This window comes from Bubalus kerabau, chromosome 18, assembly GCF_029407905.1.
Source record: "Bubalus kerabau isolate K-KA32 ecotype Philippines breed swamp buffalo chromosome 18, PCC_UOA_SB_1v2, whole genome shotgun sequence".
Lineage (NCBI taxonomy): Eukaryota > Metazoa > Chordata > Mammalia > Artiodactyla > Bovidae > Bubalus > Bubalus kerabau.
The window spans coordinates 67,699,247-67,724,001 of NC_073641.1; the positions used below are offsets into that span (position 1 = coordinate 67,699,247).

At 45.5% G+C, this 24,755-nt stretch overlaps 1 protein-coding gene across 4 annotated transcripts in view; it reads right to left on the minus strand.

Moving 5' to 3' along the window:
- The window catches only part of ADCY2 (adenylate cyclase 2), a 456,786-nt gene that overhangs the window by 299,116 nt on the left and 132,915 nt on the right, over positions 1-24,755 (minus strand). The gene's annotated exons all lie outside the window — the stretch shown is intronic.

Here is a 24,755-nt window from a genome sequence, read left to right on the forward strand (position 1 = left end):
TTGGAATGGACAGCAACTGGAGGCAGGACCAGGTTGGGAAGAAAAAGCAGTCTAGGATCATCACATTTTGGGAACAGTCATTGACCCCCTTGAGTTTCTTATGAAAGCCGCTGAAGCATATGAATATATTCAAAATATTTGAAAGAATTCTAAAAGACTCTTGAGAACCCAGGAAATCTCCCCAGGTGGTGCTAGGGGCAAAGAACTAGCCTGTCAATGCAGGAAATAGAGTGAGGTGCGGGTTCAACCCTTGGGTCAAGAAGATTCCCTGGGGGGAGGAAATGGCCAGCCACTCCAGTATTCTCACCTGGAAAAATCCCATTGACAGAGGAGCCAAGCGAGCTGCAGTCCCTGGAGTTCAAAGAGTGGGACACAACTGAAGCGACTTAGCACACGCACCTCTTTCCTGGGACTCGCAGAAGCTCAGTGATGAAAGAAGTTAGTCTACACAGCGGACCTTTTTTTAGGCCTTAAGCGATGTAAGAAAGAGAAACTTGAAGTGGTCCATTTTCAAGACAAAGGTGAGGTCTGCACTCTAAAGTTAGGGTTGGGGGAAGGAGATCAGACTGGATCCTAAAGAGACAGGACTCCACCCATCACCGGTGCCCTGGCTCTAAACCTGCCTAAGGACTTGGGGACAGGACACAGGTGATGTGCCTGGAGGGTCCCTAAGCAAACAGGATGTTGGGGGAAGGGATAAACCAGCCAGAAAGTGTTTGCTGAGAAATGTAGATGAAAGTTGGGAAGGGAGAAAGAAGGATACCCTTTAAGGAAATAATGAAACTTGCGGGGGGCAACATCCAGGAAGATTGTACGCTCCACAGCCAATGAGGAACCAGGGGCAGGGACCTGCATTTTAGGGAATAAATTGTTTGTTGTAACCTCTCTGGGTGTGCCTGCCCACTAGACACCCACCAGCCCACCAGACCTTCCAAGAACATCATTAAAAGTTTCGATTTCGCTGTGCTTCCGGTCTCCAGGTCCATTCCTTGGTTTTGTGTTGGTGAGCTTGTTTCTCACAGGGATCAAATCTGAAGTCTCTGTGGACTTACAAAGAGCTTTATACATACCTTTTCTCAAAAAAAACACACGCACACACACTATGGAAATGCACATGTGTTTACCAAATCCCACCCAGATCCTTATTTGCATCAAGTAAACATTTGGTCGCTGTAATTATAACCAAATATGTACTTCCTGTCCCCAAATAACCACTTCTTTATTAGGAATGGCATATTGTCTTCATTACAGTTAAAATGCAAAAAATATGTTCAGTCTTCAGAATGTCACTCTCAAGTTCTCTCATGCAGGATGAAAGTACTCAGATGAATTAACGCTTTCATTGAAAAATCAAGTCAAATCCTCTCATTTATTTTTAATTTAAAAGGTGAAAATGTAAGTCTGTTGCTGTTGTTCAGTCTCTCAGTCATGTCTGACTCCTTGCTACCCCATGAACTGCATCAGCACGCAAGGCTTCCCTGTCCTTCACCATCTCCCAGAGTTTGCTCAAACTCATGTCCATTGAGTCGGTGATGCCATCCAACCATCTCATCCTTTGTCGCCCTCTTCTCCTCCCGCTCTCAAGCTTTCCCAGCATCAGGATCTTTTCCAAGCTTCAGAATGAGTCCTTCCAATGAATATTCAGGGTTGATTTCCTTTAGGAAACTGCTTTGATCGTCTTGCCATCCATAGCTTCTCTTCCATAGCTAGCTTAAGCATTGAAATAACTAACAAACTCACATTTATTTCTTTATTTAAACCTGATCTTTTGATCTAATGCTCTTTTTACAGAACCAGGAGGCCTGAATGGCTTGTTTTTACTTGCCAAATTATAAGCCCTCCCTGTTTCTTAAATAGTATATACTGTAGTGGGATTTTCATAGTACCGCGAGCGAGGACTCATCATTTCTCATGCCTTGCAATGCTTATTCCCATTTCCCCACATTTTCTCTTATATCCTGAGAAAGAAATGGGGGTCTCTCCCATGCCCCTTCACCTGTGCACCCAGAGTGAATCTCCCAGTAATAGTGCTCTGAAGTCACAGGGGGCTGTCCTAAGAGAGGCGTTCCTGTGTGGTGGAGGGTCCCGCCTGACAAGTCCTGGTCCACTCAGTCCATGGCCCCTCTGCACTCTCTGGTTCCAACGTCTTGCTCACCATGCTCCCCTCTGCCACCTGAAGGGGGGCAGCACTTGTCTTTACAATACTTCTTGCAATGATGTCTGCAGGCCCAAATGAGTTAAGTTTCAAGACCAGATGGAGACCACATGAGCTCCTGTCTTACAGCTGGATCACTTTTTCCTTCCTTTTCTTTTTTTAGGAAAGCCTGACAGTAAGATCTAGAACTTCCTTAACACAATATGTCTAAGCCCAAGAAACATGTTATTAAAATAAATGATGAGAGAAGTCTATTGCCTTTCACTGATGACCCACGATCTCTGAAACATTAGGGGATAATGTTTTATGTCTTGACTGTTTTAGTATTAATATCTACACAGGATCACAGACTTGTGAAAACTCAGAGATGTATACTTAGCATGCTGCATCTCCTGTATGTAAGTTTCATCTCAATAAAGTTCATCTGAAGTCTTTAGGGGAGCACAGATTATGGGGGATGCTTACTTTGTAAAAAGACCCATTTAGAACATTTTTCTTGGCTTCTAACTTCATCCCAAGAAACAGACACTCCCAGGAACAGCCAAAAGGCCAAATAAGGACCTTGACACTTGACTAGCACAGCACTGGACCTTCCCTTCAGGGGTAAGAAGGGTGGGCCATCACTTTCATCACATTAAAAAAAGAATAAAAATAAAGAATGTATTTTAACTAAAGTATTTAAAAATACTGTGTGTGTGTGCTCAGTCGTGTTAGACTCTTTACGACCCCATGGACTGTAGCCCTCCAGGCTCCTCTGTCCATGGAATTTTACAGGCAAGATGGAATTTTCCAGGCAAGAATACTGGAGTGGGTTGCCATTTCCTTCTCTAGGGGATTTTCCTGACCTAGGGATCGAACCCACATGTCTTACATCTCCTGCATTGGCAGGCAGATTCTTCACCACTGCACCACCTGGGAAGTCCTTTAAAAATATTATATGGTTCTAAATGTTTAATATAGATAGACTACTAAAAGGAAAAATATATAGCTTCCTTTAACATTTTTTTTTAACTTCTGAGATCTCTTGAAAGTTAATAAGAAGGGCAATCTATTCTGGTATTATGCATTTATGGCTGAAAATAATAAATGGTGAATATTATAAAAGAGAACTTATATAAGGACACATCTTTCTACCATCTGTTTTGAATGACCAGACCAAAAAGGGATTTGTGGGGACTGGAAGGAGCTACCACAGAACATTTATAAAATGTGTTATGTTCAAGAAATATTTCTTAAGAGACTGAATTGTATTATATTCCAAGGCTTCCGAGCATGTGAGGCACAGCAGGTCCAACTTCTGCTAACATGCTTAAAAATGATATTTGGGTGATTTTATGCCTTTAGAAAGAAAAAAAACAAAGTTTTGCAACAAAGGCTCACACTCATTAGTCTTGGCACCACAAAGCTTTGGAAAAGAGTCTGTCAACCATCAAAATATGGCTTTTCACTGATGAAAGATTCAGTATACAGATTTTCATTTCCAGAGGGATATTTAAAAACAACGTAATTAAAATATGGATTAGACAGAAAAAAAAATTGCTTTTTCCTTTTCTTAACAAGTACGTTTATTTGAAGAGATTTAACCAGTACTTCAGCAGGTTTCATGAGAAACAGCCTCTTCTAAGTCTACCAGAGTCTCTGTTCATGAGGGCAATTGTGACACGCGTATTGCTCCTTTCAATCAATAATTCTGTTCAGCGCCCCCTGCATTTATTACAGGATTCTCATGAAGTGACTGGGAGAAGGCAATGGCACCCCACTCCAGTACTCTGGCCTGGAAAATCCCATGGGCGGAGGAGCCTGGTGGGCTGCAGTCAGTGGGGTCTCGAAGAGTTGGACAGGACTGAGCAACTTCACTTTCACGTTTCACTTTCATGCATTGGAGAAGGAAATGGCAACCCACTCCAGTGTTCTTGCCTGGAGAATCCCAGGGAAGGGGAGCCTGGTGGGCTGCTGTCTATGGGGTCGCACAGAGTCAGACAAGACTGAAGCGACTTAGCAGCAGCAGCAATAACACTTTAATTAAGTGGTACAACTCTGGAGTTATCTCATTATTTCTGCGACATACTGTGGGTGAACGCAGTGGGCCTGTGATGTTGCCCTGGACTGTGCGCTGTCTCAGGTAAGTGATAAGGGACCATCAAGGTGTGATACACCTGATGCGAAGAGCTGACTCAGAAAGGACCTTGATGCTGGGAAAGACTGAGGGCAGAAGAACAACAGAGGGGATGACAGAGGATGAGATGGTTGGATGGCAGCACCAAATCAAGGAACCCGAGTTTGAGCAAGCTCTAGGAGGTGGTGCAGGACAGGAAAGCCTAGCATGCTGCAGTCCACAGGGTTGCAGAGTCGGACACGACTTCGCCACTGAGTGACAACAAAGAAGCGATGCAGGTGGGTGAACTGAGCCTGGAGGCAGAGAGAGACTGCACAGGGACGCCAGGTGTGGGAGAGAGCACGCCTCCAGGAGAGCAGAGGGCCAGGAGAAGAGAGAGCACGGCTAAGAGTGAACTAGACACATCGCAGGGTCTTCTCTACCAGCTTAGTCATCAGCGAGTTGACAGAGGATGTTTAAAGAATGAATGTTAATTCTAAGTCATTCAGATAAATGCAGTTTTCAATTCAAAGTCACAAATGTGGCCTGGATCACTGCCACTGAGCTCTTCTGCAGAAGAAGAGTCAAAAGTCTAATTTCTCCCAGCCATGCTCATACTGGCAATACATTTCTTACTGAATGATGCTCCTGGGCACAGAGATTTCTGGACCCGGTACACTGTTAATGGTGGTGCAAACTGTAGAGACTCTGCCTGGAAAGACCCAGGTTCAATCTCTGGGTCGCTAAGATCCCCTGGAGGGAGGAATGGCTATCTACTCCAGTATTCTTGCCTGAGAAGTCCCATGGACAGAAGAAGCTGTCGGGCTACAGTTCAGGGGGTCACAGAGAGTTGGACATGGCCAAGCAACTAACACTTTTTCTCTTTCACACGCTGTTAATGGTTAACTTTTTCAGTGGTAAGTAAATGTTATAACAAAATTGGGATATATTATTTTTGAACTTTAAAAAAATCACTCCTTGGTCAATTTCACAGAAATCAAGAAGGTTGGATTACACTGTTAATTGTCAGAACAGATGTCATGTCAGGGATCAGAGATCTACTCAGGTTAATAGAGAGAATTTCAGAGATGTACAGTTCGGGGAGGGCTTAGTCTGCCTCCTTGCTTTTGGAATGCTGGAATGCTAGGGCAGAGCTTCAGCTTGCAAAAAGTTTCTAGAGTCCCAGGAAAACAAGGCAGAGAGGCGCAGCAGAAAATGGTCTGACCACTAGATCAGGGCATTAGGACTCCCCAAGAGGGAAGCTGTGAATTAAAGGAGAAGGTGTAGGTGCTCCAGGCAGACTTTTGTGAAGCAGGAGGTGGCTGAAAACTTGCCGGGACACTGTAGATATTAGCAGGAGAGACATGGGTATGTGAATCCCATGAGCTCCCCACGGGGCTCGCATGTACCCCAGTCTCCTGCCCAGGAATTACAGCTAATGCTCCTATGTACAGTAAGAAAGGCAAGAGAGACGGGTGACTTTGTAGGGGCCTAAAAATGAAGTTAGTTGCTTAAAAATCAGATGATCACAGTTTGGCCAGAAGAGTCACAATGACATGAAAGGAACCATTTAGATATCAGAAGTGATGGACGAATGAGCCAGCAGCCAATGAGCATTTGCTTTAAGAAGCCTTTGTTCTTAGAAAACAAACTGCAGAAGTCTGCGGGTGTGAGAGACCCAGGCTTGGTAAATTGGGCTGCTGTCCCCAGAGTCTGCACCGTCCTTTGGGGAACTCCACTGTACTCAGCTCCATCTGCTTCAAATTGGGTCACGTGACTTGGGATGCCTTTCCTGTTCAGGGAACTGTATTTCTCTTTTCAGCTAATGTGATGTTTGACCCAAGACTTATCAGGGGAAGTGACAGGAGCCACATTTGAGCAGAAGCATTAACTGCCAAGGTGTGACTCTGCCATCTCTCATCCCTTGTTCCTATTCTAGATGAGACGGTCCCTTCACCTGGAATCTGGAGGAAAGAGGATGTAGTGAGTCTTGCAGCAATTGTCTATGATGAAAATGCAACGTGAGCGAGAAGTAGAACAATAAGTAGAACTCTGGGGACTTCCCTGGTGGTGCAGCAGTTAAGATGCAGGGGGTGCGGGTTCGATCCCTAGTCAGGGAGCAAAGACCCCACACACCTGGTAGCCAACAAAATCAAAACATAAAACAGAAGCAATACTGTAACAAATACAATAAAATCTAAAAAAAAAAAAAAAAAAAAAGAAAGAAATAGAACTCTGCTGGCCATCACTGATATCCAGGACCATTTGTTACGGCAGCATAACCTCATACTCATTGGAAGGACTGATGCTGAAGCTGAAGCTCCAATCCTTTGGCCACCTGATGTGAAGAGCTGACTCACTGGAGAAGACCCTGATGCTGGGAAGGATAGAAGGCAAAAGGAGAAGGGGGTGGCAGAAGATGAGATTGTTGTATGGCATCACCGATGCAATGGGCATGAACTTGAGCAAACTCCAGGAGACAGTGAAGGACAGGGAAGTCTGGAGTGCTGCAGTCCACGGGTCGAGAAGAGTCAGACATGACTTGATGACAGAACAACAACAAAGACAACAACAACTTCATCTATCCTGACTGCCACATTCACAGCATCCATGGTCCTTCATAGGAATTATAATTCCAACAGGACAGAGCCCACAGTTGTTACATAACACTACTGGCTTTACGAGTGCCTTCTGAACTTTCCTTTTCAGTACTGATGTCCTCGCCTGCAAAACACCACCTGGAATTATGTGCCACTGCCTGTATATGCAGCGAAAACTGCCCAGCCCTGGGCTTTCACCTCAAATGAATGCGCTCAGCCTGCTTGCCCTTCTCCCAGGGCAAGCGACAAAGGCGGACACACAAATATTATGGTCATGTGTTTATTTTTGATTTCATAAAGTTCGTCTATATGCAAATTACGGATGGCTTTGGGGTTCTAGGCAGGTTGCCAAGAAGAGTCTCGAGGTCCTCAAGTCTGGGCAGACAGTCTTGACTCGCCTGCCACTTGCAATGTATTTCAACAATTAAAGTGCTTGAGCCCAAAGAAAGATTTCAGATCCACTCCTATTAGGAAGAGGTATTCAAGCTCCTGGAACAAGCAGAGGCTGTAATAGCTTGCTCTAAAGGGACAGAATAATTGGGAGCCACTGGGCAGGACTGAAATAGAAGCAGTTTAAGCAAAGACATGTACGGCACAGGTGGTGGCATCTAGGTTCCTGAGGTCAAAACTCTGCCAGCTATGCCAGACCAAATCCTTACTCTCACCCACAGTTATTCCCATGAAGGACTTTATTTTCTCACCAAAGTTTTAATTACTGGCTTTTATATTTCAAGATATATATGTATATGCAGTAATATATTTTATGAAATAGACTCATTATGATTATTTTAAGTATGTAATGCTAATTCTTCTCTTCTTATACTTGTGAGAAAAATCAGTTTATAAAGAAATCATGAGTGGGGGATGGGATGGGGTGGGAGGTCAGAAAGAAGGTTCGAGAGAGGGGACATGTATTTCTATGGCCGATTCATGTTGATATATGGCAGAAACCAACACATAATTGTAAAGCAACTGTCCTCTGATTTAAAATAAATGAATTAAAAAAATAAAAGTTAAACATTAAAGAAAAGAAATCATGAATTTAGAGACGCTTGAGTTGCGAACATTTGACCCTTCCAGGCAAAACTGCCTAATTTAGAAAGATTCCTGAGTTTCATGTGCTTAATTTGGCCCTACACAAACATGAAAGCAGAATCACAAATGCTGTTGCTTGCTTCCAGGTTTGGCCTCCAGATGAGCATGTGTCAGTCTTACCAGCGATGTTTCATTTCAGCTGCGTATGGATCCCAGAGGGAGGATCCAAGGCTTCAGGAAACTTCTTTCTGTGGAATTTAGGAAGATGCAGCAGCTTGTGGGGGGCAAGAGATCAGATGAGAGTGCCCATGAGCTTCAGCAGGGAAGCAGTGAGCCCTGAGAAAGACCCTTTCAGGAAGAACAGCTGCCTGTGGTCCCTAGCAGGAGGTCAGAGGGCATGAGGAAGGGGCGGAGCTTCCATTCTTGGCAGAAAGGAAAGCCACTGAAAGCAGAGCCCTGTTCAGTACAAAATGCCGCCCGTCAGCTCTCAGGACGGGCAGCCTCAGATCCACCCACTCAGGAGGAGGGTCGTGAGGTGTGCCTCTAATGATGGGGAACCAGGAGGCCAGTGAGCTCGAAGCTGTCTAGTTTGGGAATGGGCCTCCCCAGTGACTCAGATGCTAAAGCATCTACCTGCAATGCAGGAGGCCTGGGTTCCATCCTTGGGTCAGGAAGATCCCCTGGAGGAGGGCATGGCAACCCACTCCAGTATTCTTGCCTAGAGAATCCCATGGACAGGGCAGCCTGGCAGGCTACAGTCCGGGGGATCACAAAGAGTCAGACAGGACTGAACGATGAACACTTCACTTTCGAAAGGCCCAGAAAGTGCCCTTGGGAGTTTACCCAGCAGAACCAGGGCACTGCAGGCTCCAGCTCCCCAGACATGCCCATGGCTCCCCCTGTACCCTCAGCCTGGAGAGACACCATGTAACACCTGGGCTAGGATCTGGGCCAGCAAACTTCCTGGGCTGAGTTAGGGGCTCCTTGCTTGTGCCACCCAGCCCCGATACTCAACTGCCTCAGCCCAAAAATCTCACGACTGTAACTGAGTATCTGTCTTGTCCACTAGGGGACGAGTTCATGGAAGGTACAGCACAGTTCCCAACCCGAGTCTCCGTCAAAGGGACATTGGATTAGAATGAATAAGATGAGGATGCCTGGGCCCGAACCCACCCACTGCCAGGCGCCAGGCAGCCAGCCCTCCCCTCGGGGAGACTCCTGCAGACATGCAGCTTCATCCGTGGGCAGTGGTGTGGGGTGCTGACCCTTTGGGGGTGTGCAGAAACAGCACCTTCTCAGAGCAGACCCCAGCCCCGGCAGCCCACGGAGCTGGAGGCCGAGCAGGTAACAGACACGGAGCACATACACACGGGTACAGGTTCGAGAAAGGACAGGGAGGCTTTTATGGCAAAAGGGGAAAGGCTTAGGGGAAGGGGTGGAGTCCTTGGGTCTGGAGGAGTCAGTCTGTCCAAGGACGAAGCCGAGGCCTGTGGAGGAAAAGGAACGGAAGGAAGGAAACGGTGCAGAATGTCCAGGTATATTCTGGCATGACCCAGAAGGGGGGCCTGATTTGGGGGGGTGGGAGGGGGAGTCTCTCCCTGCTGTTCAGGGACAGCACTGCCCATGAACACAGGAGCTGGGACTGGAATCCCATCTCTGCCTCCTAAACCCTGTGTGCCTATGGGCAAGTCCCTTCATCTCCCCAGGCCTCTGTTTTCAAATCCGGAAAAGGGTGAGAGGAATTTTATGACCAAAATTAAGTAAGATAAAACCTGTTAAATGCTTGGGATTAAATAAATGAAACACACATTAAACTCAAAAGTGACAAGTGAAAATGTTAGTCACTCAGTCATGTCCGATGCTTTGTGACCTCATGGACTGCAGCCCACCAGGCTCCTCTGTCCATGGGATTCTCTAGGCAAGAATATCGGAGTGGGTTGCCATTCCCTTCTCCAAGGGATCTTCCTGACCCTGGGGTCAAACCAGGTCTCCTGCATTGCAGGCAGATTCTTTACCGTCTGAGCCAGCAACTTGGCCTAAAATAAAGGCTGTTGGCCATCATTCTATTATTGTCATATTTTCTCAAGCATCATTATTCATTCAATGATGGGGGACAGTGAGAAAATGTCAGATGAACTGGATTTCTATTTTGTCTTGTGTGGGGAAGACCATGGGACAGGCACAGAAAAACAAAAGCTTCATCAGTGTATGTTTAAGGCGTTTCATACCTACTAATGGGGCTTCCCGGGTGGCTTAGTGGTGAAGAATCCGTCTGCAATGGGGGAGACTCAGATTTGATCCCTCCATTCAGAAGATCCCTTGGAAAAGGAAATGGCAACCCACTCCAGAATTCTTGCCTGGGAAATCCCATGGACATAGGAGCCTGGCATGCTACAGTCTATGGGTCACAAAAGAGTTGGGCATGACTTAGTAACCAAACAACAACTTACTAATGGTGGGAGGCTTAGGATGCATGTTTCACAGATGAAAAGGAGTAGTGAGAGCAGGGATGCAGCTGATTTGGACAAACAGCTTCCAAAGACAGAAAAAGTGAACTGCTGCCAGTGGTTCTAGAAAGGATCGTTTGGAGGCAGAAATTTCCTCCTGCTTCTGCAGTGCTCCCCCTGCAAAGACTGAGTGCTCAAACCTCCAGTGAAGCAGCTGTGGGGAGACCGATAAGACATCCAATCACCAAGCCTTCAATGTGGCTGAGCTGTGCGTACGGTGGGGATTACCGAGGAACTGCAATTGCAGACAAGAACAAAGGTGCAAAAGGGCTGCTTATCGGCGGGAGCAGGGCGGGGGGCACACTGATGCCACGTTGAAGGATTAGGATGCCCTGTCACCACTGAAACGACCTTCGGAGAGAAGCAACTGACCTTCTAACAGACAGGCCAAGTTCTCCAAGCATAGCAGCTGGGTACATTGAAAAGCTTCCTAGTGGCTCAGATGGTAAAGAATCTGCCTGCAATGCAGGAGACCTGGGTTCAGTCCCTGGGTTGGAAAGATCCCCTGGAGAAAGGATAGGCTACCCACTCCGGTATTCTTGCCTGGAGAATCCCATGAACAGAGGACCCTGACAGGCTACAGTCTGAGCAACTAACACTTTTTCACGCACTGAAAATAAATACGGTGGAAATGCATTGCTTTTCTAAGCTCGGGCATCTGTGACCATTGGGATTGGGCATGGTGGATTTGAACAAGGTGTTTGTGCCCTGGAAACTTCTGCTAGCCTCCAGGATGGAATGGGCATTTACTCCTCTGCTTCGTGGGCACACACAGCCTCCCACAAGCAGCTCCTTCTCTAACAGGGAGGAGAAACTTCCCCGGATTTGCAAGTGGCCAGCCTACCGATTCACTAATACAGATAAAAAAGGCAGAAAGGCATCTGTTCATGGACACTGAACTCAGTAGCTCAATCAGGATGGTTCAGAGATGCACTGTATCATGGGATATGGAACCACACCTAAGGGTGAGGCATGTGTCTGCACTAGCCAGCTGCTCGGATGGCCCCCAACATCCCCTTCCGTTCACACCCATGTTACCTCCTCCCCTTGGATGCGGGACCCAGTGACCTGCTCCCATGACCAGAACCTGCAAAGGCGATGGCTCAGATGTCACTTCCCAGGTGAGGCTGCGAAGACCGTGACTTTGTCTTCCTCCTGTCTTCCTCTTGCTGGTGCCCTGTTGCCTCGTCCCTCACTTGCTCTGAAGAAGCCAGTGACCGTGTTGTGAACCGCCCTATGGCAGGAGCCAAGGAGCAAGAAACTAAGGCCACCAGCCAATAGCTCTTGAGAAATGGAGGCCCTGAGACAAACCATCCACAAGGAGCTGAATCCTTCCGACCACTGAGTGAGCGGGCCCGGGCCCGTCCCTGGCGGGTCTTGGGATGTCTTTGTCCCCGCTGACAGCCTTGAGACAGAGCCCGAGTCAGGGGGCCCAGCAAGGCTGTGCCTGGACCCCAGGCCCCCAGAAACTGAGACAGATAGTAAATGTGGTTTTGAGCCACTAGCTTTGGGGGAAGGATTTGTTAGGAGCTAGCCGTGACTACTACACACCCAGAGCAGTTACCCAGAAATGAAGGAATTGCGAGGCCAAGTTAGAGGAGCAGGGAAAGGCAAACCAGAGGTTAGGGACAGAGGAAGCCCACCCGACCCCATGCCAGACCCCAGGCTGGAGGGAAAGGGATGGAGGTGATGTTAGCAGAGCCCAGAGGTGACTGGAGAGAAGCAAACTGGTCCAGTTGGTCAGGAGCTGACACCAGAAGAAGCAATGTTAAGGCCAAAAAGTAAAGAAGAAGGGTTATGTGCTTTCTTTTCCTGTGTCCCTCCAACCCTTGCCAGTGCTGAGAGCCTGGAGCACCCTGGTGCCAGGTGAGCCCCTGTGCTTCTGAGCAGAGAAGAGAAGTATAAGGGGTGGTTGCTGTTGTTCAGTTGCTCAGTCACATCCGACTCTGCGACCCCATGAACTGCAGTGCACCAAGCTTCCCTGTCCTTCACCATCACCCAGAGTTTGCTCAGATTTATGTCCGTTGAGTCAGTGATGCCATCCAACCATCTCATCCTCTGTCGTCCCCTTCTCCTCCTGCCCTCAATCTTTCCCAGTACCAGGGTCTTTTCCAATGAGTTGACTCTTCACATCAGGTGGCCAAAGTATGGAGTTTCAGCTTCAGCATCAGTCCTTCCAATGAATAGTCAAGGTTGATTTCCTTTAGAATTGATTGGTTGGATCTCTTTGCAGTCCAAAGGACTCTCAAGAGTCTTCTCCAGTACAAGGGGTAGCATGGCCAAACAGGCTCAGGCCAGGCCCCGGAGGCACGCCCATCAAACACCCGTGACAACTAGGGCTTCGTCCTTGGGAACCTGTCTCAGGTCGGACTCCCAGATCAACCTGGCTTTTGGTTATTTGTGATTCCCCTCTCTCATGTCTCCACATGGAGGGAGTTTCCTGGAAATGCTCCCAGCCCTCTTCCCTTGCTTATTTTTGCAGGTGAGAGTGATGTGATGGATGACACAGGAGAAGGCACCTGTGCGGTGGGCTGAACAGCAACTTCCCCCAAGACCCCCACATCTTGAGCATTTTGAGCAGGCCAGGCCATGGCCGGAAGATGTCCACACCCTAATCCTCAGAACCCAGGGATGCAGCCTGAGAGGAAAAGTGGAGCTTTGTAGATGAGATTAAGGTAAGAGTCTTGAGATGAGGAGAGTATCCTAGATGGTCCAGGTGGGTCCAGTAAAAAGGGGTTTGTATTTATAAGAGGGGGTACAGAAGGATCAGAGGGGAAATAGGTGATGTGATGATGAAAGCAAGAGGTTGAAATGATGCAGGAAGGTAGGCAGCATCTGGAAGCTGGAGAAGGCAAGGAGACGGACTCTCCTGCAGAACCTTCAGAAGAAGCCACCCTGTCAATGCCTTGACTCTGTCCCCACTGAAATGGATGGCATCCTTTCAGACTCCAGAACTGAGTGAGAAGAAAACTACACTGTTCGAAGCTACCAGATTCACGGTCGTGTTTCACAGCTGCCACAAGAGACCCGGACCATGTGCAGGTCCACGCTCTTCCCTGGTTCTGTGGGAGCACGGGTTCTGCCGAGGGGCTTAGTTTCACAGAGCAGGCGTCAGACTGTGCGGGGAGGGGGAAAGCATGAGGCAAAGAGCAGTGAGCTCACTTGCTCTCAACTCTGTCTCTCAGAGTCCTGAGTGCATCTCAGTCAGAGATACTGGATGCTTGGGGCTGGTGCACTGGGACGACCCAGAGGGAGGGTATGGGGAGGGAGCAGGTCGGAGGGAGGAGGGTTCAGGATGGGGAGCACGGGTATACCTGTGGCGGATTCATTTCGATGTTTGGCAAAACTAATACAATATTGTAAAGCTTAAAAATAAAATAAAACTAAAAAAAATATTTGGTATTGTGGTAAAAGTCACGTAATATAAAACACACTGTTTTAACCATATGTAACTGTTCAGTTCAGGGGCACTAAGTACACTCACATTGTTGGGCAGCTCTCACCATCATCAGCCTCCTGAACATTCCATCTTCTTAAACTGAAGTGCTGTCCCCATTAAACACTAACTCCTGTTCCCCGTCCTCACTCCCCCACCCTTGACTCCTGTACTTTCTGACTCTATGAATCTGCCTATTCCAGGCACCTCATGTAAGGGGAGTCAAACAGTATTTGTCTGCACCTAATGCGTCCTTGTTGCTGTTGTTGTTTAGTGGCTAAGTCGTGTCTGACTCTTTGTGACCCCGTGGACTGCAGCCCACCAGGCTTCTCTGTCCATGAGATTTCCCAGGGGAGAATACTGGAGTGGGTTGCCATTTCCTTCTCCAGGGAATCTTCCCCACCCAGGGACTGGGTCTCCTGCATCTCCTGCATTGGCAGTTGGATTCTTTACCACTGAGCCACCTTGGAAGACCACACCTAATGTACACTGGAATGCATGTTTAAGGCTGAAAGAAGCGGATTCTAATACGATATGTGTTCCTGAACCTCAACCAGCTTCTGTTTTCATGAAGAACACTGTTCGAAATACCTGTTACTACTAATCAAAGCTGCCAGTCATTTTAACTTTGATAACGCCAACTTCGGAGCAAGAGAGATTATCACGGATAAAGAGTGACTTTACAAAATGGAAAAGGGTGAATTCTCCAATAATACATAATAATCCCAAATGCATATCCAACAACCCCAGAGTCAAAATACATGAGGCAAAAACTGATAGAACAGAAAGGACAAACCCACTCTGAGAGCTGGTGAACCTCACACCGAGCTGAACCACCAACCAAGTTGGCATTTATAGGACAAGCCATCTTCACGATGGCAGAAAACACCGTCTTCTCCAAAATACAAGGAAAGTCACTGCAGCGGACCATATCCTGGGCGATAAAACCATCCTTAAGACACTTGGAAGGATATAAATCCTACCAAGTACATGTACAGGCCAGAATAGAATGAAACTAGAAATCAGTAGCAGGAAAGTAGTTGGAAGAGTCCCCAAATATTTGGAAGTTAAACAATATACTTCTAGGTAATCCATCACTCAAGACAAATCTTAAGGGAAATTTAAAAATATTTTTAAGAAAGTGAAAACAAAAATTCCACCTATTAAAATTTGTATGATGCAGCAAAAGCAATGTTTAGAGGGAAGTTGATAGCATTACATTTGAATGTTAAAAAAGAAGATCTAATGTCTATAACATAAGATTTCATTTTGGGAAAGTAGAGAAGGAAGACAAAATTAAGCACAAAGCGAGCAGAAGAATGGAAGTAACAAAATTAGAGCAGAAATTAATGAAATTAAAAATCAGACAATGATAGAGAAAATCAACTATCAATAATATTGATAAACTCCTATCTGGGCTAGTCAACAATTTAGAATAACTTGAGAGACTTATAGTATATCTATTTTATATGGTGCAGTATCAATGCATTTAAAAGAAATACAAGGGTCTTCCTGGGGGACTCAGTGGTAAAGAACCTGCCTGCCAAGTAGGAGACACAGGTTTGATCCCTGGTCTGGGAAGATCCCACATGCCATGAGCAGCTAAGCCCCTGCACCACAGCCATTGAGCCCGTGCTCAGGAGCCTGGGAGCCGCAACTGCTGAGCCCGTGTGCGGCAAGCCTCCTGAAGTGCGGGCACCTTACGGTCTGTGCTCCACAACGAGAGAAGCCCACACCCTGTAACTGGGCAGCAGCCTCTGCTCTTTATAACTGGAGAAAAGCCCACACAGCTACGAAGACCTGGCACAACCACAAATAAATGAGTTATAAAGTCATTCAAAATCCATCATTTTTATTTTATTTTCAATCAGCATAGCCATAAATAAATAAATTATAAAATCATTTAAAGAAAAGAAAAAGAACGATGCTATTCTGCTTCCCAGCTGGATAACTGAGTCAGAGTTTAAAGCAGCAGAGTGATAAGAAATGAACTGATAAAGGTTATGTGGTCACTAAGCCTACAGTTCTGGAAGCTGCCATTGAGTGAAGAGCTCAGGACGGTTCCCCGGAGGGACCAAGGACGTGGTCCTTAAGGTTGGGAGCCTGAGTGGCATCACTTTGTTGCCTGCACATCAGGTCTTTGCTCGAGGGTGTCTGATTTTCCAAAGGTTGTTCATGGTAAACTGATTGTAGTTTTTGAGTTTGGGGCTTCTTTTTCATCAAAAAACAAATATCAGAAGCAAGAAGAAAAAGAACTCCAGTGGATTTTAGCCTGAGTCTGGGCAAAGAATGTGGACTGAAGTCATTCCCATTGGAACCCCATTGTCAAGACTTCTAACTGGATTTTCTCCACACTATCTCATAACAAACGCCTGGGCCCCATTTCCCAACCACACCAGCACCGGAAACCTGTTAGTTCCTAGTGGGTCAGATCTTTCTTCCCTTTCATTATGTAATAGAATAGTTTTTACATAGATGCTCCACACTTCATTTACATAATCAAGGAAGAATAAAGCTGGAAAAGAAATTAGGATTGTTTTCTCCAAACCCCTCATTCACAGATGAGGTCATTAGCCCAGGGACAAGGACTAGACTCACAGGCTGCTTCCTCAGTGGTGGACCAGACCACCACATACCCAGGGTCCCGGGCCAGCGTTCACTCCTCTGTCCCCATCTTCCTGTTCTCACTGTCCCTGCTGGGAAGGGTAATCCTGTACGCAGAGGCCTGCTTTACAGATACAGTGGGCCATCAACAGTGGGGCTAGTTCACCCTTAGGCTTTGAAAAGACCTGTTCTTCTCATGACGCTTTCACTGTCCTTCATTCAAATGATAATGAACCCCGTGGTCAAAAATCTAATTCCTCCTCAGTCTACCATTAAAGTCAGGAGAATCACCTAAGATTATCTTTTCATTTCCCCAGTGGCTCAGCAGTAAAGAATCTACAATGCAGGAGACTCGGGTTCAATCCCTGGCTCAGGAAGATCCCCTGGAGGAGGGCATGGCAACCCACTCCGTATTCTTGCCTGGAGAGTCCCATGGACAGAGGAATCTGGCGGGCTACAGTCCATGGGGTCACAAAGAGTTGGACACGATTGAAGGGAGTGAGCACTCAAGCATCCTTTCATGATGCGACCTCTGGGAAAGCTGAGTTTTCTATTGAATGGTTTACAGCAGTGGAGGTGGGAGACAGTGTTCAAAAAACCCCACAGCAGTGAGGGTCTGAATCCGGTCCACACCCACCATCTACAATCTGGGCAACTCTGAGGCCCCTGCTCCCACACCCGGGCTCAGGTTCCCCTCTGCAGCGGAGTGTTTGACTGGGTCAAGATGCCTGGGAACGCAGATGTTAAGTTAACTCATGGTCAATCAAATAGTCAATGTTCATCCATTAGTTATCATCAACTGATTTTCTGGAAATGCATTTCTCAGTAAAAGACACGAAGGGAGAGGAGTTTCTGTTGGTACCGTTATTTTGCTTTTGTTTGATGTGGACACACTGCACATGCTCTTGCTTGGGAGCAGTCATCATTCAGCACCAGTTCAAACCAATCACATGCAGTTTGCAGACACCTCAGTTCAGTTCATGTCCGACTCTTTGCGACTCCATGGACTGCAGCACGCCAGGCTTCCCTGTCCATCACCAACTCCCGGAGCTTGCTCAAACTCATGTCCATCGAGTTGGTGATGCCATCCAACCATCTCATCCTCTGCAAGACACCTAAAATCCTTCAAATTCTGTCATGAGAAATCCTGTGACTCTCTGCTTCTCCCGTTTTTTGCTTCCACAGATCACCTTTCGACTCATCCATTCAAAATAAGTCTCATCTTAAGTGATTTGTCACATGTTCTAATCGGACAAAATTGCTTTTGTCTCTGTCTTCAATTTCCATCACACACCGTATCTCCTCCAGACTCACGTCATCAACATTGCCTTCAGCATCACCACTGTCACCAGACAAGCCTTTGATTGGAACTGTGGGACAGGCAGAGGCAGGGGTGAGCCTGCGGAGCGCACCTGAAGGCTTCTTTCCATACTGATGGGGGAGGCACGGGGCACACTGGGCCCGCCTGCAGCGTCCAAGATGGACCCTGCATGTGACACTGCTTTCATTCTCAGACCACACCTTCCTGTCTCATCCTCATGACCTCAGGCGGGATCTCCTCCAGTGCCCAGCTAGAACTCAGACTCCTTCTGTCTCCAACATCCCCCCAACCTAAGAGTCCAGTGTGTCTACCAAGAGCCTGTGTTCCCATCAGACCTTCAATAAATAGGAAAGAGTTCTGTATTTTCCCGCATATATTTTCATTTTACAAGTCTTGCATTTCACACCATCTGCTGATCTGGGCACTTCTCGAGCTGCCAGTCAGCGTACATTTTATTTTTAGATGCCAGCTTTGGGCAGACCATGAAAATTCTGCACCTTAAATCTTCAGACTTTCTAAACAAAGTATCTCAACAATCTTTTAAAGACCTCCTGAGAGGGGATGGGGTCAGAAGCCTAAATGACTGAGAATTCTTTGGAAAAGCAAAATGAAAACAGCTGCAAATGGAAAGGGGTCAAATAACTGATGCTTATGTAACTGTATCCTGCACAATAGTCAGGAGCCTTGGCTACATATAAGCAATCATACGAGAGATGCAGCTTTAGGGGATTTCTCAGCCAAGAGAGTAAAACCTGACGGCTGAATAAGCAGATTTCTGGGAAGAACCCTACCAAAGGATGGAATGAAAATCCTTGTGTTTTTTCTAAGAAGGTTCTGATCTTCCCTTGATCCCTCCCTCAATTTGGACTTAATTTAAAAAAGGAGAGAGAGAAGCAGAGGTAGGAATGCATAGGACCTAAAGAATCAACAATCCATTAGCAAAATGTGTAGTCCGATCTCACCAACAGCTGCCTGTCTCTTTAAACCAGAGACCCCTCCAGGATACAAGCTGGGAGAAGTGTTAATCCATATGTCCCAAGACATTTTTATTCTCTTCTTTTGAAGACTCTGGGGGGAAATGTTTAGCAGGACCCCATGAGCTGAAAAAATGTATGACGTGTACGTGTGAATTTCCCAGTCAGTGACACGTGGTTGAAAATGTTAACTGTGTCATGTGAGGCCCTGGAGCATCTGCTCAGAATCCTGCCAGTGACGTGCATACACATCCAGGGCACTGCAGAAACAAGAGACAGGAAAGAATGAAAATCCTCGTCTCACATCCCGAGTTGGGGTGCTGAGACCCCTGAAATAAAAATCCAGCTCCTATTCATTAAGAATGTGATGCAAGCAAGGCCTCTTATGCAGCTCACAGAACAAAGTGGAGACCTAAGAGAAAGGGTGGCTTTGGGAGTGGCGTATTATAAATTTCTGCAAAACAGCAAACTATGTTCAAGGGAACAGAAGTGAAATACCAGGCATTTAAAGATTTTGTGGGCTGAGGAATTATTATTACAGTGAAGAGTGAAGCTAGGATTGCCAGTTGTTATTCTAGAATGAGCCATGTGCCAAGTCTGATTTTGTAAATAAAGTTTTATTGGCTCACAGCCACATCCATTTGCTCTCATGTTGTTCATAGGTGTCTGCAGTTTCCAGCAAGCAAAGTTGAGTAGCTGCCACTAAGACCAGATGGCCTGAAAATTTGAAAATATTTACTCTGTGGTCCTTCCCAGAAAAAGACTGTGAACCCCTGTTCTAGAACATACACAGGCCTCTCTTTGCGGTTCATGGTAATACTTGTAAATCCAACTGACAAATCTCACAGTTGAGTGAAGGAGAGACCTGCGATCACTTTAAATCACCTTCTAAGTTCTTTTTTCTTTTTTAAAGAATTTCTTTTTTTTTTTTTTTTGATGTGAACTATTTTTAAAGTCTTTATTGAATGTGTTACAATACTGTTTCTGTTTTATGTTTCAGCTTTTTGGCCGCAAGGCATGAGGGATCTTTGCTTCCTGACTCAATATTGAACCCGCACACTCTGTACTAGACGATGAAGTCTTAAACCACTGATCAACCAGGCAGTTCCTTCAACCTTTAAGTGCTAAATGCAGAATCTAGGAGTGTAGACGTCTTACTACAATGAATTGCTGGTGAAGAACTGTATCACCAAGGACACAATCACCACCCCATGTAAATTGCTATGAATCTATATTTTTGTTTCTTAATGTTACTTACATCTCCTAGTAGACGTTAAAGTGCTTGAGGTTTTGTTGTTGTTTTAAACCATTCTCATTTTGGAAGCACTTAGTAAAGGACTGGAATCCAGCAGTTATTCATATAACGTCTTCACAGGCTGGTGAACTTACAAGTGACATTAATTTAATAGACTCTCTATATCTACAAGAAACAGATTTATTGTAATCTGATTTGTAAAAATACTACAATTTAAAGTTATTATTGTTATTAAAGAAATTAGTTTTGAAAGCTCCTTCTTAAATCACCTCCCATACTACATAATGGCAGTCTACAGTTTTGGGCATTTCGTTGTTGATCTAACTGACAGAGGTTATACTGGTTATAACTAAGCACAATACAATACTTCCTTGACAAAACTTCCTGAGATACGCTTAAGGCAGTTTACTTCAGATGAATGTCCTTGGTGTCTTCAGGGTTTTTGAAAATGTCCTTATTTCTCATTTAAAATGGAACCCAAATCAGTGACCTTCTCTGCCTCCTTAAACAGCTAAAATATGGTGACTTCTATGGGTTCAGAGACAAAGCTCACAGGGGCTGCTTGACTCAGGCATTCAGGCTGTTCTTCCTATGGATTGTGTTAATATCCATGTTCAACATTATCTTATGTTCAACATTATCTTATGTAAAGCCAGTTCAACATTAGCTTATTTTTCTGTCAATGATGAATAATCCCAGATCCTTGAACTTCCCTTACATATCTAGTTTCCTAATTCTTCAGTCATCTTTGAGTCTTTCCTCTGATTCCTCTATAAGACTTTAAGTCTGACTTAAAATTTACCTAAAATTTAAGTGAGGATCTGACTTATCTTGAAGAAAACAAAAGGATAAACTGAAAGTCTGTGGATGCTGGGGCCATGGTCCCCTCTTCCTGATTCTTTTTAAAGGACACCATTACTTCACCTAGCAGTCACGCTCGGAGATGGGTTAAAGAGAAAGAAGTGCCTGCTACCGCCCTCACTGGGATCCAAGGCACACAGGTGCTTATGAAGCCTCTGTATCCGGTTGTGCATTATTATCTCATCCCTCAGGCATCTATTCATGATTAGATAGCATTACCGACTCAGTGGACATGAGCTTGAGCAAAACTCCAGGAGATAGTTGAAGACAGGGAAGCCTGGCCTGCTGTAGTCCCTGGGGTTGCAAAGGGTCAGACACGACTGAGCGACTGAACAACAACAATGCTGGTTATAATGGCTCCCCCTAGGTTTATATGAGTCTCCCTTAACTGTTCTAAACTATCATCACGGGATATCTTGCTAGATGTAGAGCATTTTCACCCATCTAAACACTTCAGGAAGAAATTCTCTAATGTTAAAAGTTGACTATGTGTGTAGAACTGAAAAATAACAAAAAATAGGCCAGAGAGAGAAAATCCAGAAATCCATAACCTAATGGATGGCTGACATTTATTGAACACAACACAGGCCAAACATTCAGCTAGGAATACAGACACACAGTCTCTAATCCTCAGTCCAGTTCTGTCATTGGCCTTCTTTACAGATAAGTAAACAGATGCTCAAATTCATATAACCATCACCCACAACTGGGATTAGAGCTCAAGTCTTTCAGGCTCCAAAATGAAAGCAGTCCCATTCTATTATTATGCATCAGACTGCCTTTGAAAAGGGGAAACACCATCTTTTAGTTCTGGGGGATTCAGCAAAAATACTTTATGAAAGAATTCAACTTCTGCTAGGACATCACACAAAAAGCAAGTTTTCCCAGTTCTATAACTTGAGGTTCATAACATCAGATGCAGCAGAAGCATGCTACATATCTGGGAGGCATCTGCCCGCCCGGAGATAGAAAAGACAGATGCCTTTTATAAGGATCATCCCCGTAGTGCAGGAGGCTGAAAAGAGAGCCAGTGAACTTGAGAGGAGAGGAGCATGACCCCTGGTCTCCTGGGACAAGTTCATGGGCCGTGGAGGACTTTCTCTGGGGGACACCAGCTCACTCTCAAGGACTGGCTGGGTGATAACCGCAGGGCGCTCCAGAAAGAGGACAAAACAGACGTTAACAGTGAGAGGAGACAAAGCACAACAAGGCACCCGCAAGTCACTCAGCATCTGCAGGGCTCAGTGTCCACGGGGAAGGGGCTGGGTGGGGCTGCGGTGGGTACAGGGCCTGCTTTGCTGTCCCAGGAGATCTGCAGGGAAAAGAGAATCCCTGGAGGAGTATGAAGGCAGGCGTGAGGTTTAGAATGATCCCTTGGAGAGCTGGGGGTCAGCCTGGAGCTTCCCCAGGAGTCAGGGAGGCATCCAGGGCAGGGGAGACAGGATGAAGGGCTGAGGAAAGTGACTTCTGACTAATACTGAAGACAAACATTTCCTGAGACCTGAAGCCAGAGGTAATCAAACTGATTCTCAAGTTATATGTGCATCAAAAGGCCTGGGAAGAAAGGGAAATACTTTTTTACCATTTTTTTTTTAAACGGATGTTATAAGCATTCGATTTTAAAACATGTCAAATAAGAATCTTCAATTGATCCGAGAGATAAGATCAAAATAGTTCGTTCTTAAGGTTTTCTCTAAGAATCTAACACCAGGGTCAAATTTCTACACAACTAGCACATCCACAAAATTCTTTAAATTCCGCATGAGACAGAGGGAAGGGAAGGGAAGAACTGTTAAGTCTGCACACTTTTAAATTTTGTTTGAAACATGTATAATATCATGTATGAAACGAGTCACCAGTCCAGGTTCGATGCACGATACTGGATGCTTGGGGCTGGTGCACTGGGACGACCCAGAGGGATGGAATGGGGAGGGAGGAGGGAGGAGGGTTCAGGATGGGGAACACGGGTATACCTGTGGCGGATTCATTTCGATATGTGGCAAAACTAATACAATATTGTAAAGTTTAAAAATAAAATAAAATTTAAAAAAAATGATAGTTTTTGTTCTGAAAACTAAATCAACATGAAGACTTATATAAGAAAAAACTGACCAAAATTCCTCAAAATTACAAAAAAGCTGTTAGATAGGTAGTAAAGGCAAATCACAGGAGAGGGAAACGTCCAGAATGGATTTTGATGCACAGAAGATCATGCAACAACAACAACAACAAAAAAAAAAAACCTAAAAGTGTGGGGAAGTTGATTTGCAATGCAATCGTGTTGCTCACTGTCACAGCCAAAACGCAATGCTGTTGCCCCCAGGTCCTAGAGTCCTCTGAGAAACTTTTCTTCCTTCTTTTCACTGGAGTATAATTGCTTTACACTGGTTTGTCAATTGCTTCTGTACAGCAAAGTTAATTAGCCATATGTATTCATATATTCCCTCTTCCTTGGATTTCCTTCCCATTTAGGTCACCACAAGCACTGAGTAGAGTTCCCTGTGTGATACAGTAGGTTCTCATTAGTTATCTATTTTATATATAGTAGTGTATATATGTCAATCCCAGCCTCCCAATTCATCCCACTTACCTTCCCTGAGAAGATTTTCTAAGGAAGGGAATGAAAATGATACTCAACTGAGCCAATTCTTACTGAGCCAACTCTGTAGGGTTGCCAAAGGACGACAGGAATGGCAGTGTGCCTCACCTGCACAGGTGAGGCTCTTCCAGTCACACCTCCTCTGCTAGGGTCCACCCACCTCAGACTCGAGAACCATCATCTCCAACCTCACGTGCCCAAATGCACCAGAAGTGACTGCTCCACTCAGGAACCTCTGTGTTTGGCGCACAAGACTTCCACCCCATGATAAGAAGAATTTCCTAAGAGTCCAGACACCCTTTGGAGGGGAAAGACTAGAAGGCCTTCCATATGAAAGCCTAGCCCTGCCTACAGAATTCTCTCATGCTCAAAGAGAAGCAGTCTTTGACCTGTTAATAAACCTTAAATCAAAGGTTTAGATCACAGTAAAACCCATAGGTTGAAGCACTCAGTGCAATACTTCCTTGATAAAACTTCCTCAGATACATGGGTAAGGCAGTTTATTCCAAATTAATATCTTTGGTATCTTATGGATTTCTGAAAATGTCTTTATTTCTCCATTAATGGAATCCAAATCAGTGACCTTCTCTGCCTTCTTAAATAGCTAAAATATGGTGACTTCTATGAGTTCAGAGACAAAGCTCACAGGGGCTGCTCAATGCAGTCTATTTATCCTTGGATTATGTTAATATCAGTGGAGCCAGTTCAACTTCATCTCATTTCTCTGACAATGATGAGAAACCCCAGATCTTTGGACTTTGCTTTCTGTAACTGGTTTCCTAATTCTTCAATCACCTTTGTGTCTTTCTTCTGATATCTATGTTAAGACGTTAAATCTGATTTAAAACTTACCTAAAATTCAAGAGAGGATCTGACTTATCTTGAAGAAAACAAAAGGATAAAGTGAAAGTCTGAGGCTGCAACAGCTGTTGGAACTTTCTGACTCTTGGACACCACTCTTTCACCCAGCGGTCATGCTAGAGACGGGGCAAAGAGAAAGAACTGCCCACCAGCACCCTAGCTGGTGTCGTCCAAGGCACACGGGTGCTTACACTGTCTCTACATCTGGTTGTGCGTGCGTGTGCCCATCATCCCATCCTGCATGCATCTATTCATTCAGGCATCCACTTAACATTATGTACCCTCAGAGCTGGGACAAATACAAATATTAAAGAGCTCGGGCTGCTGCCACAGATCTCAACAGCTCCTCTCATGGCCCAGGGAACGTGTGATAGAAGGGCATACAGACAAAAACGTATGATGTGAGGACTCCTGTAGAAAAGCATAAGAATGGCACCAAGCAGGAGAGCATG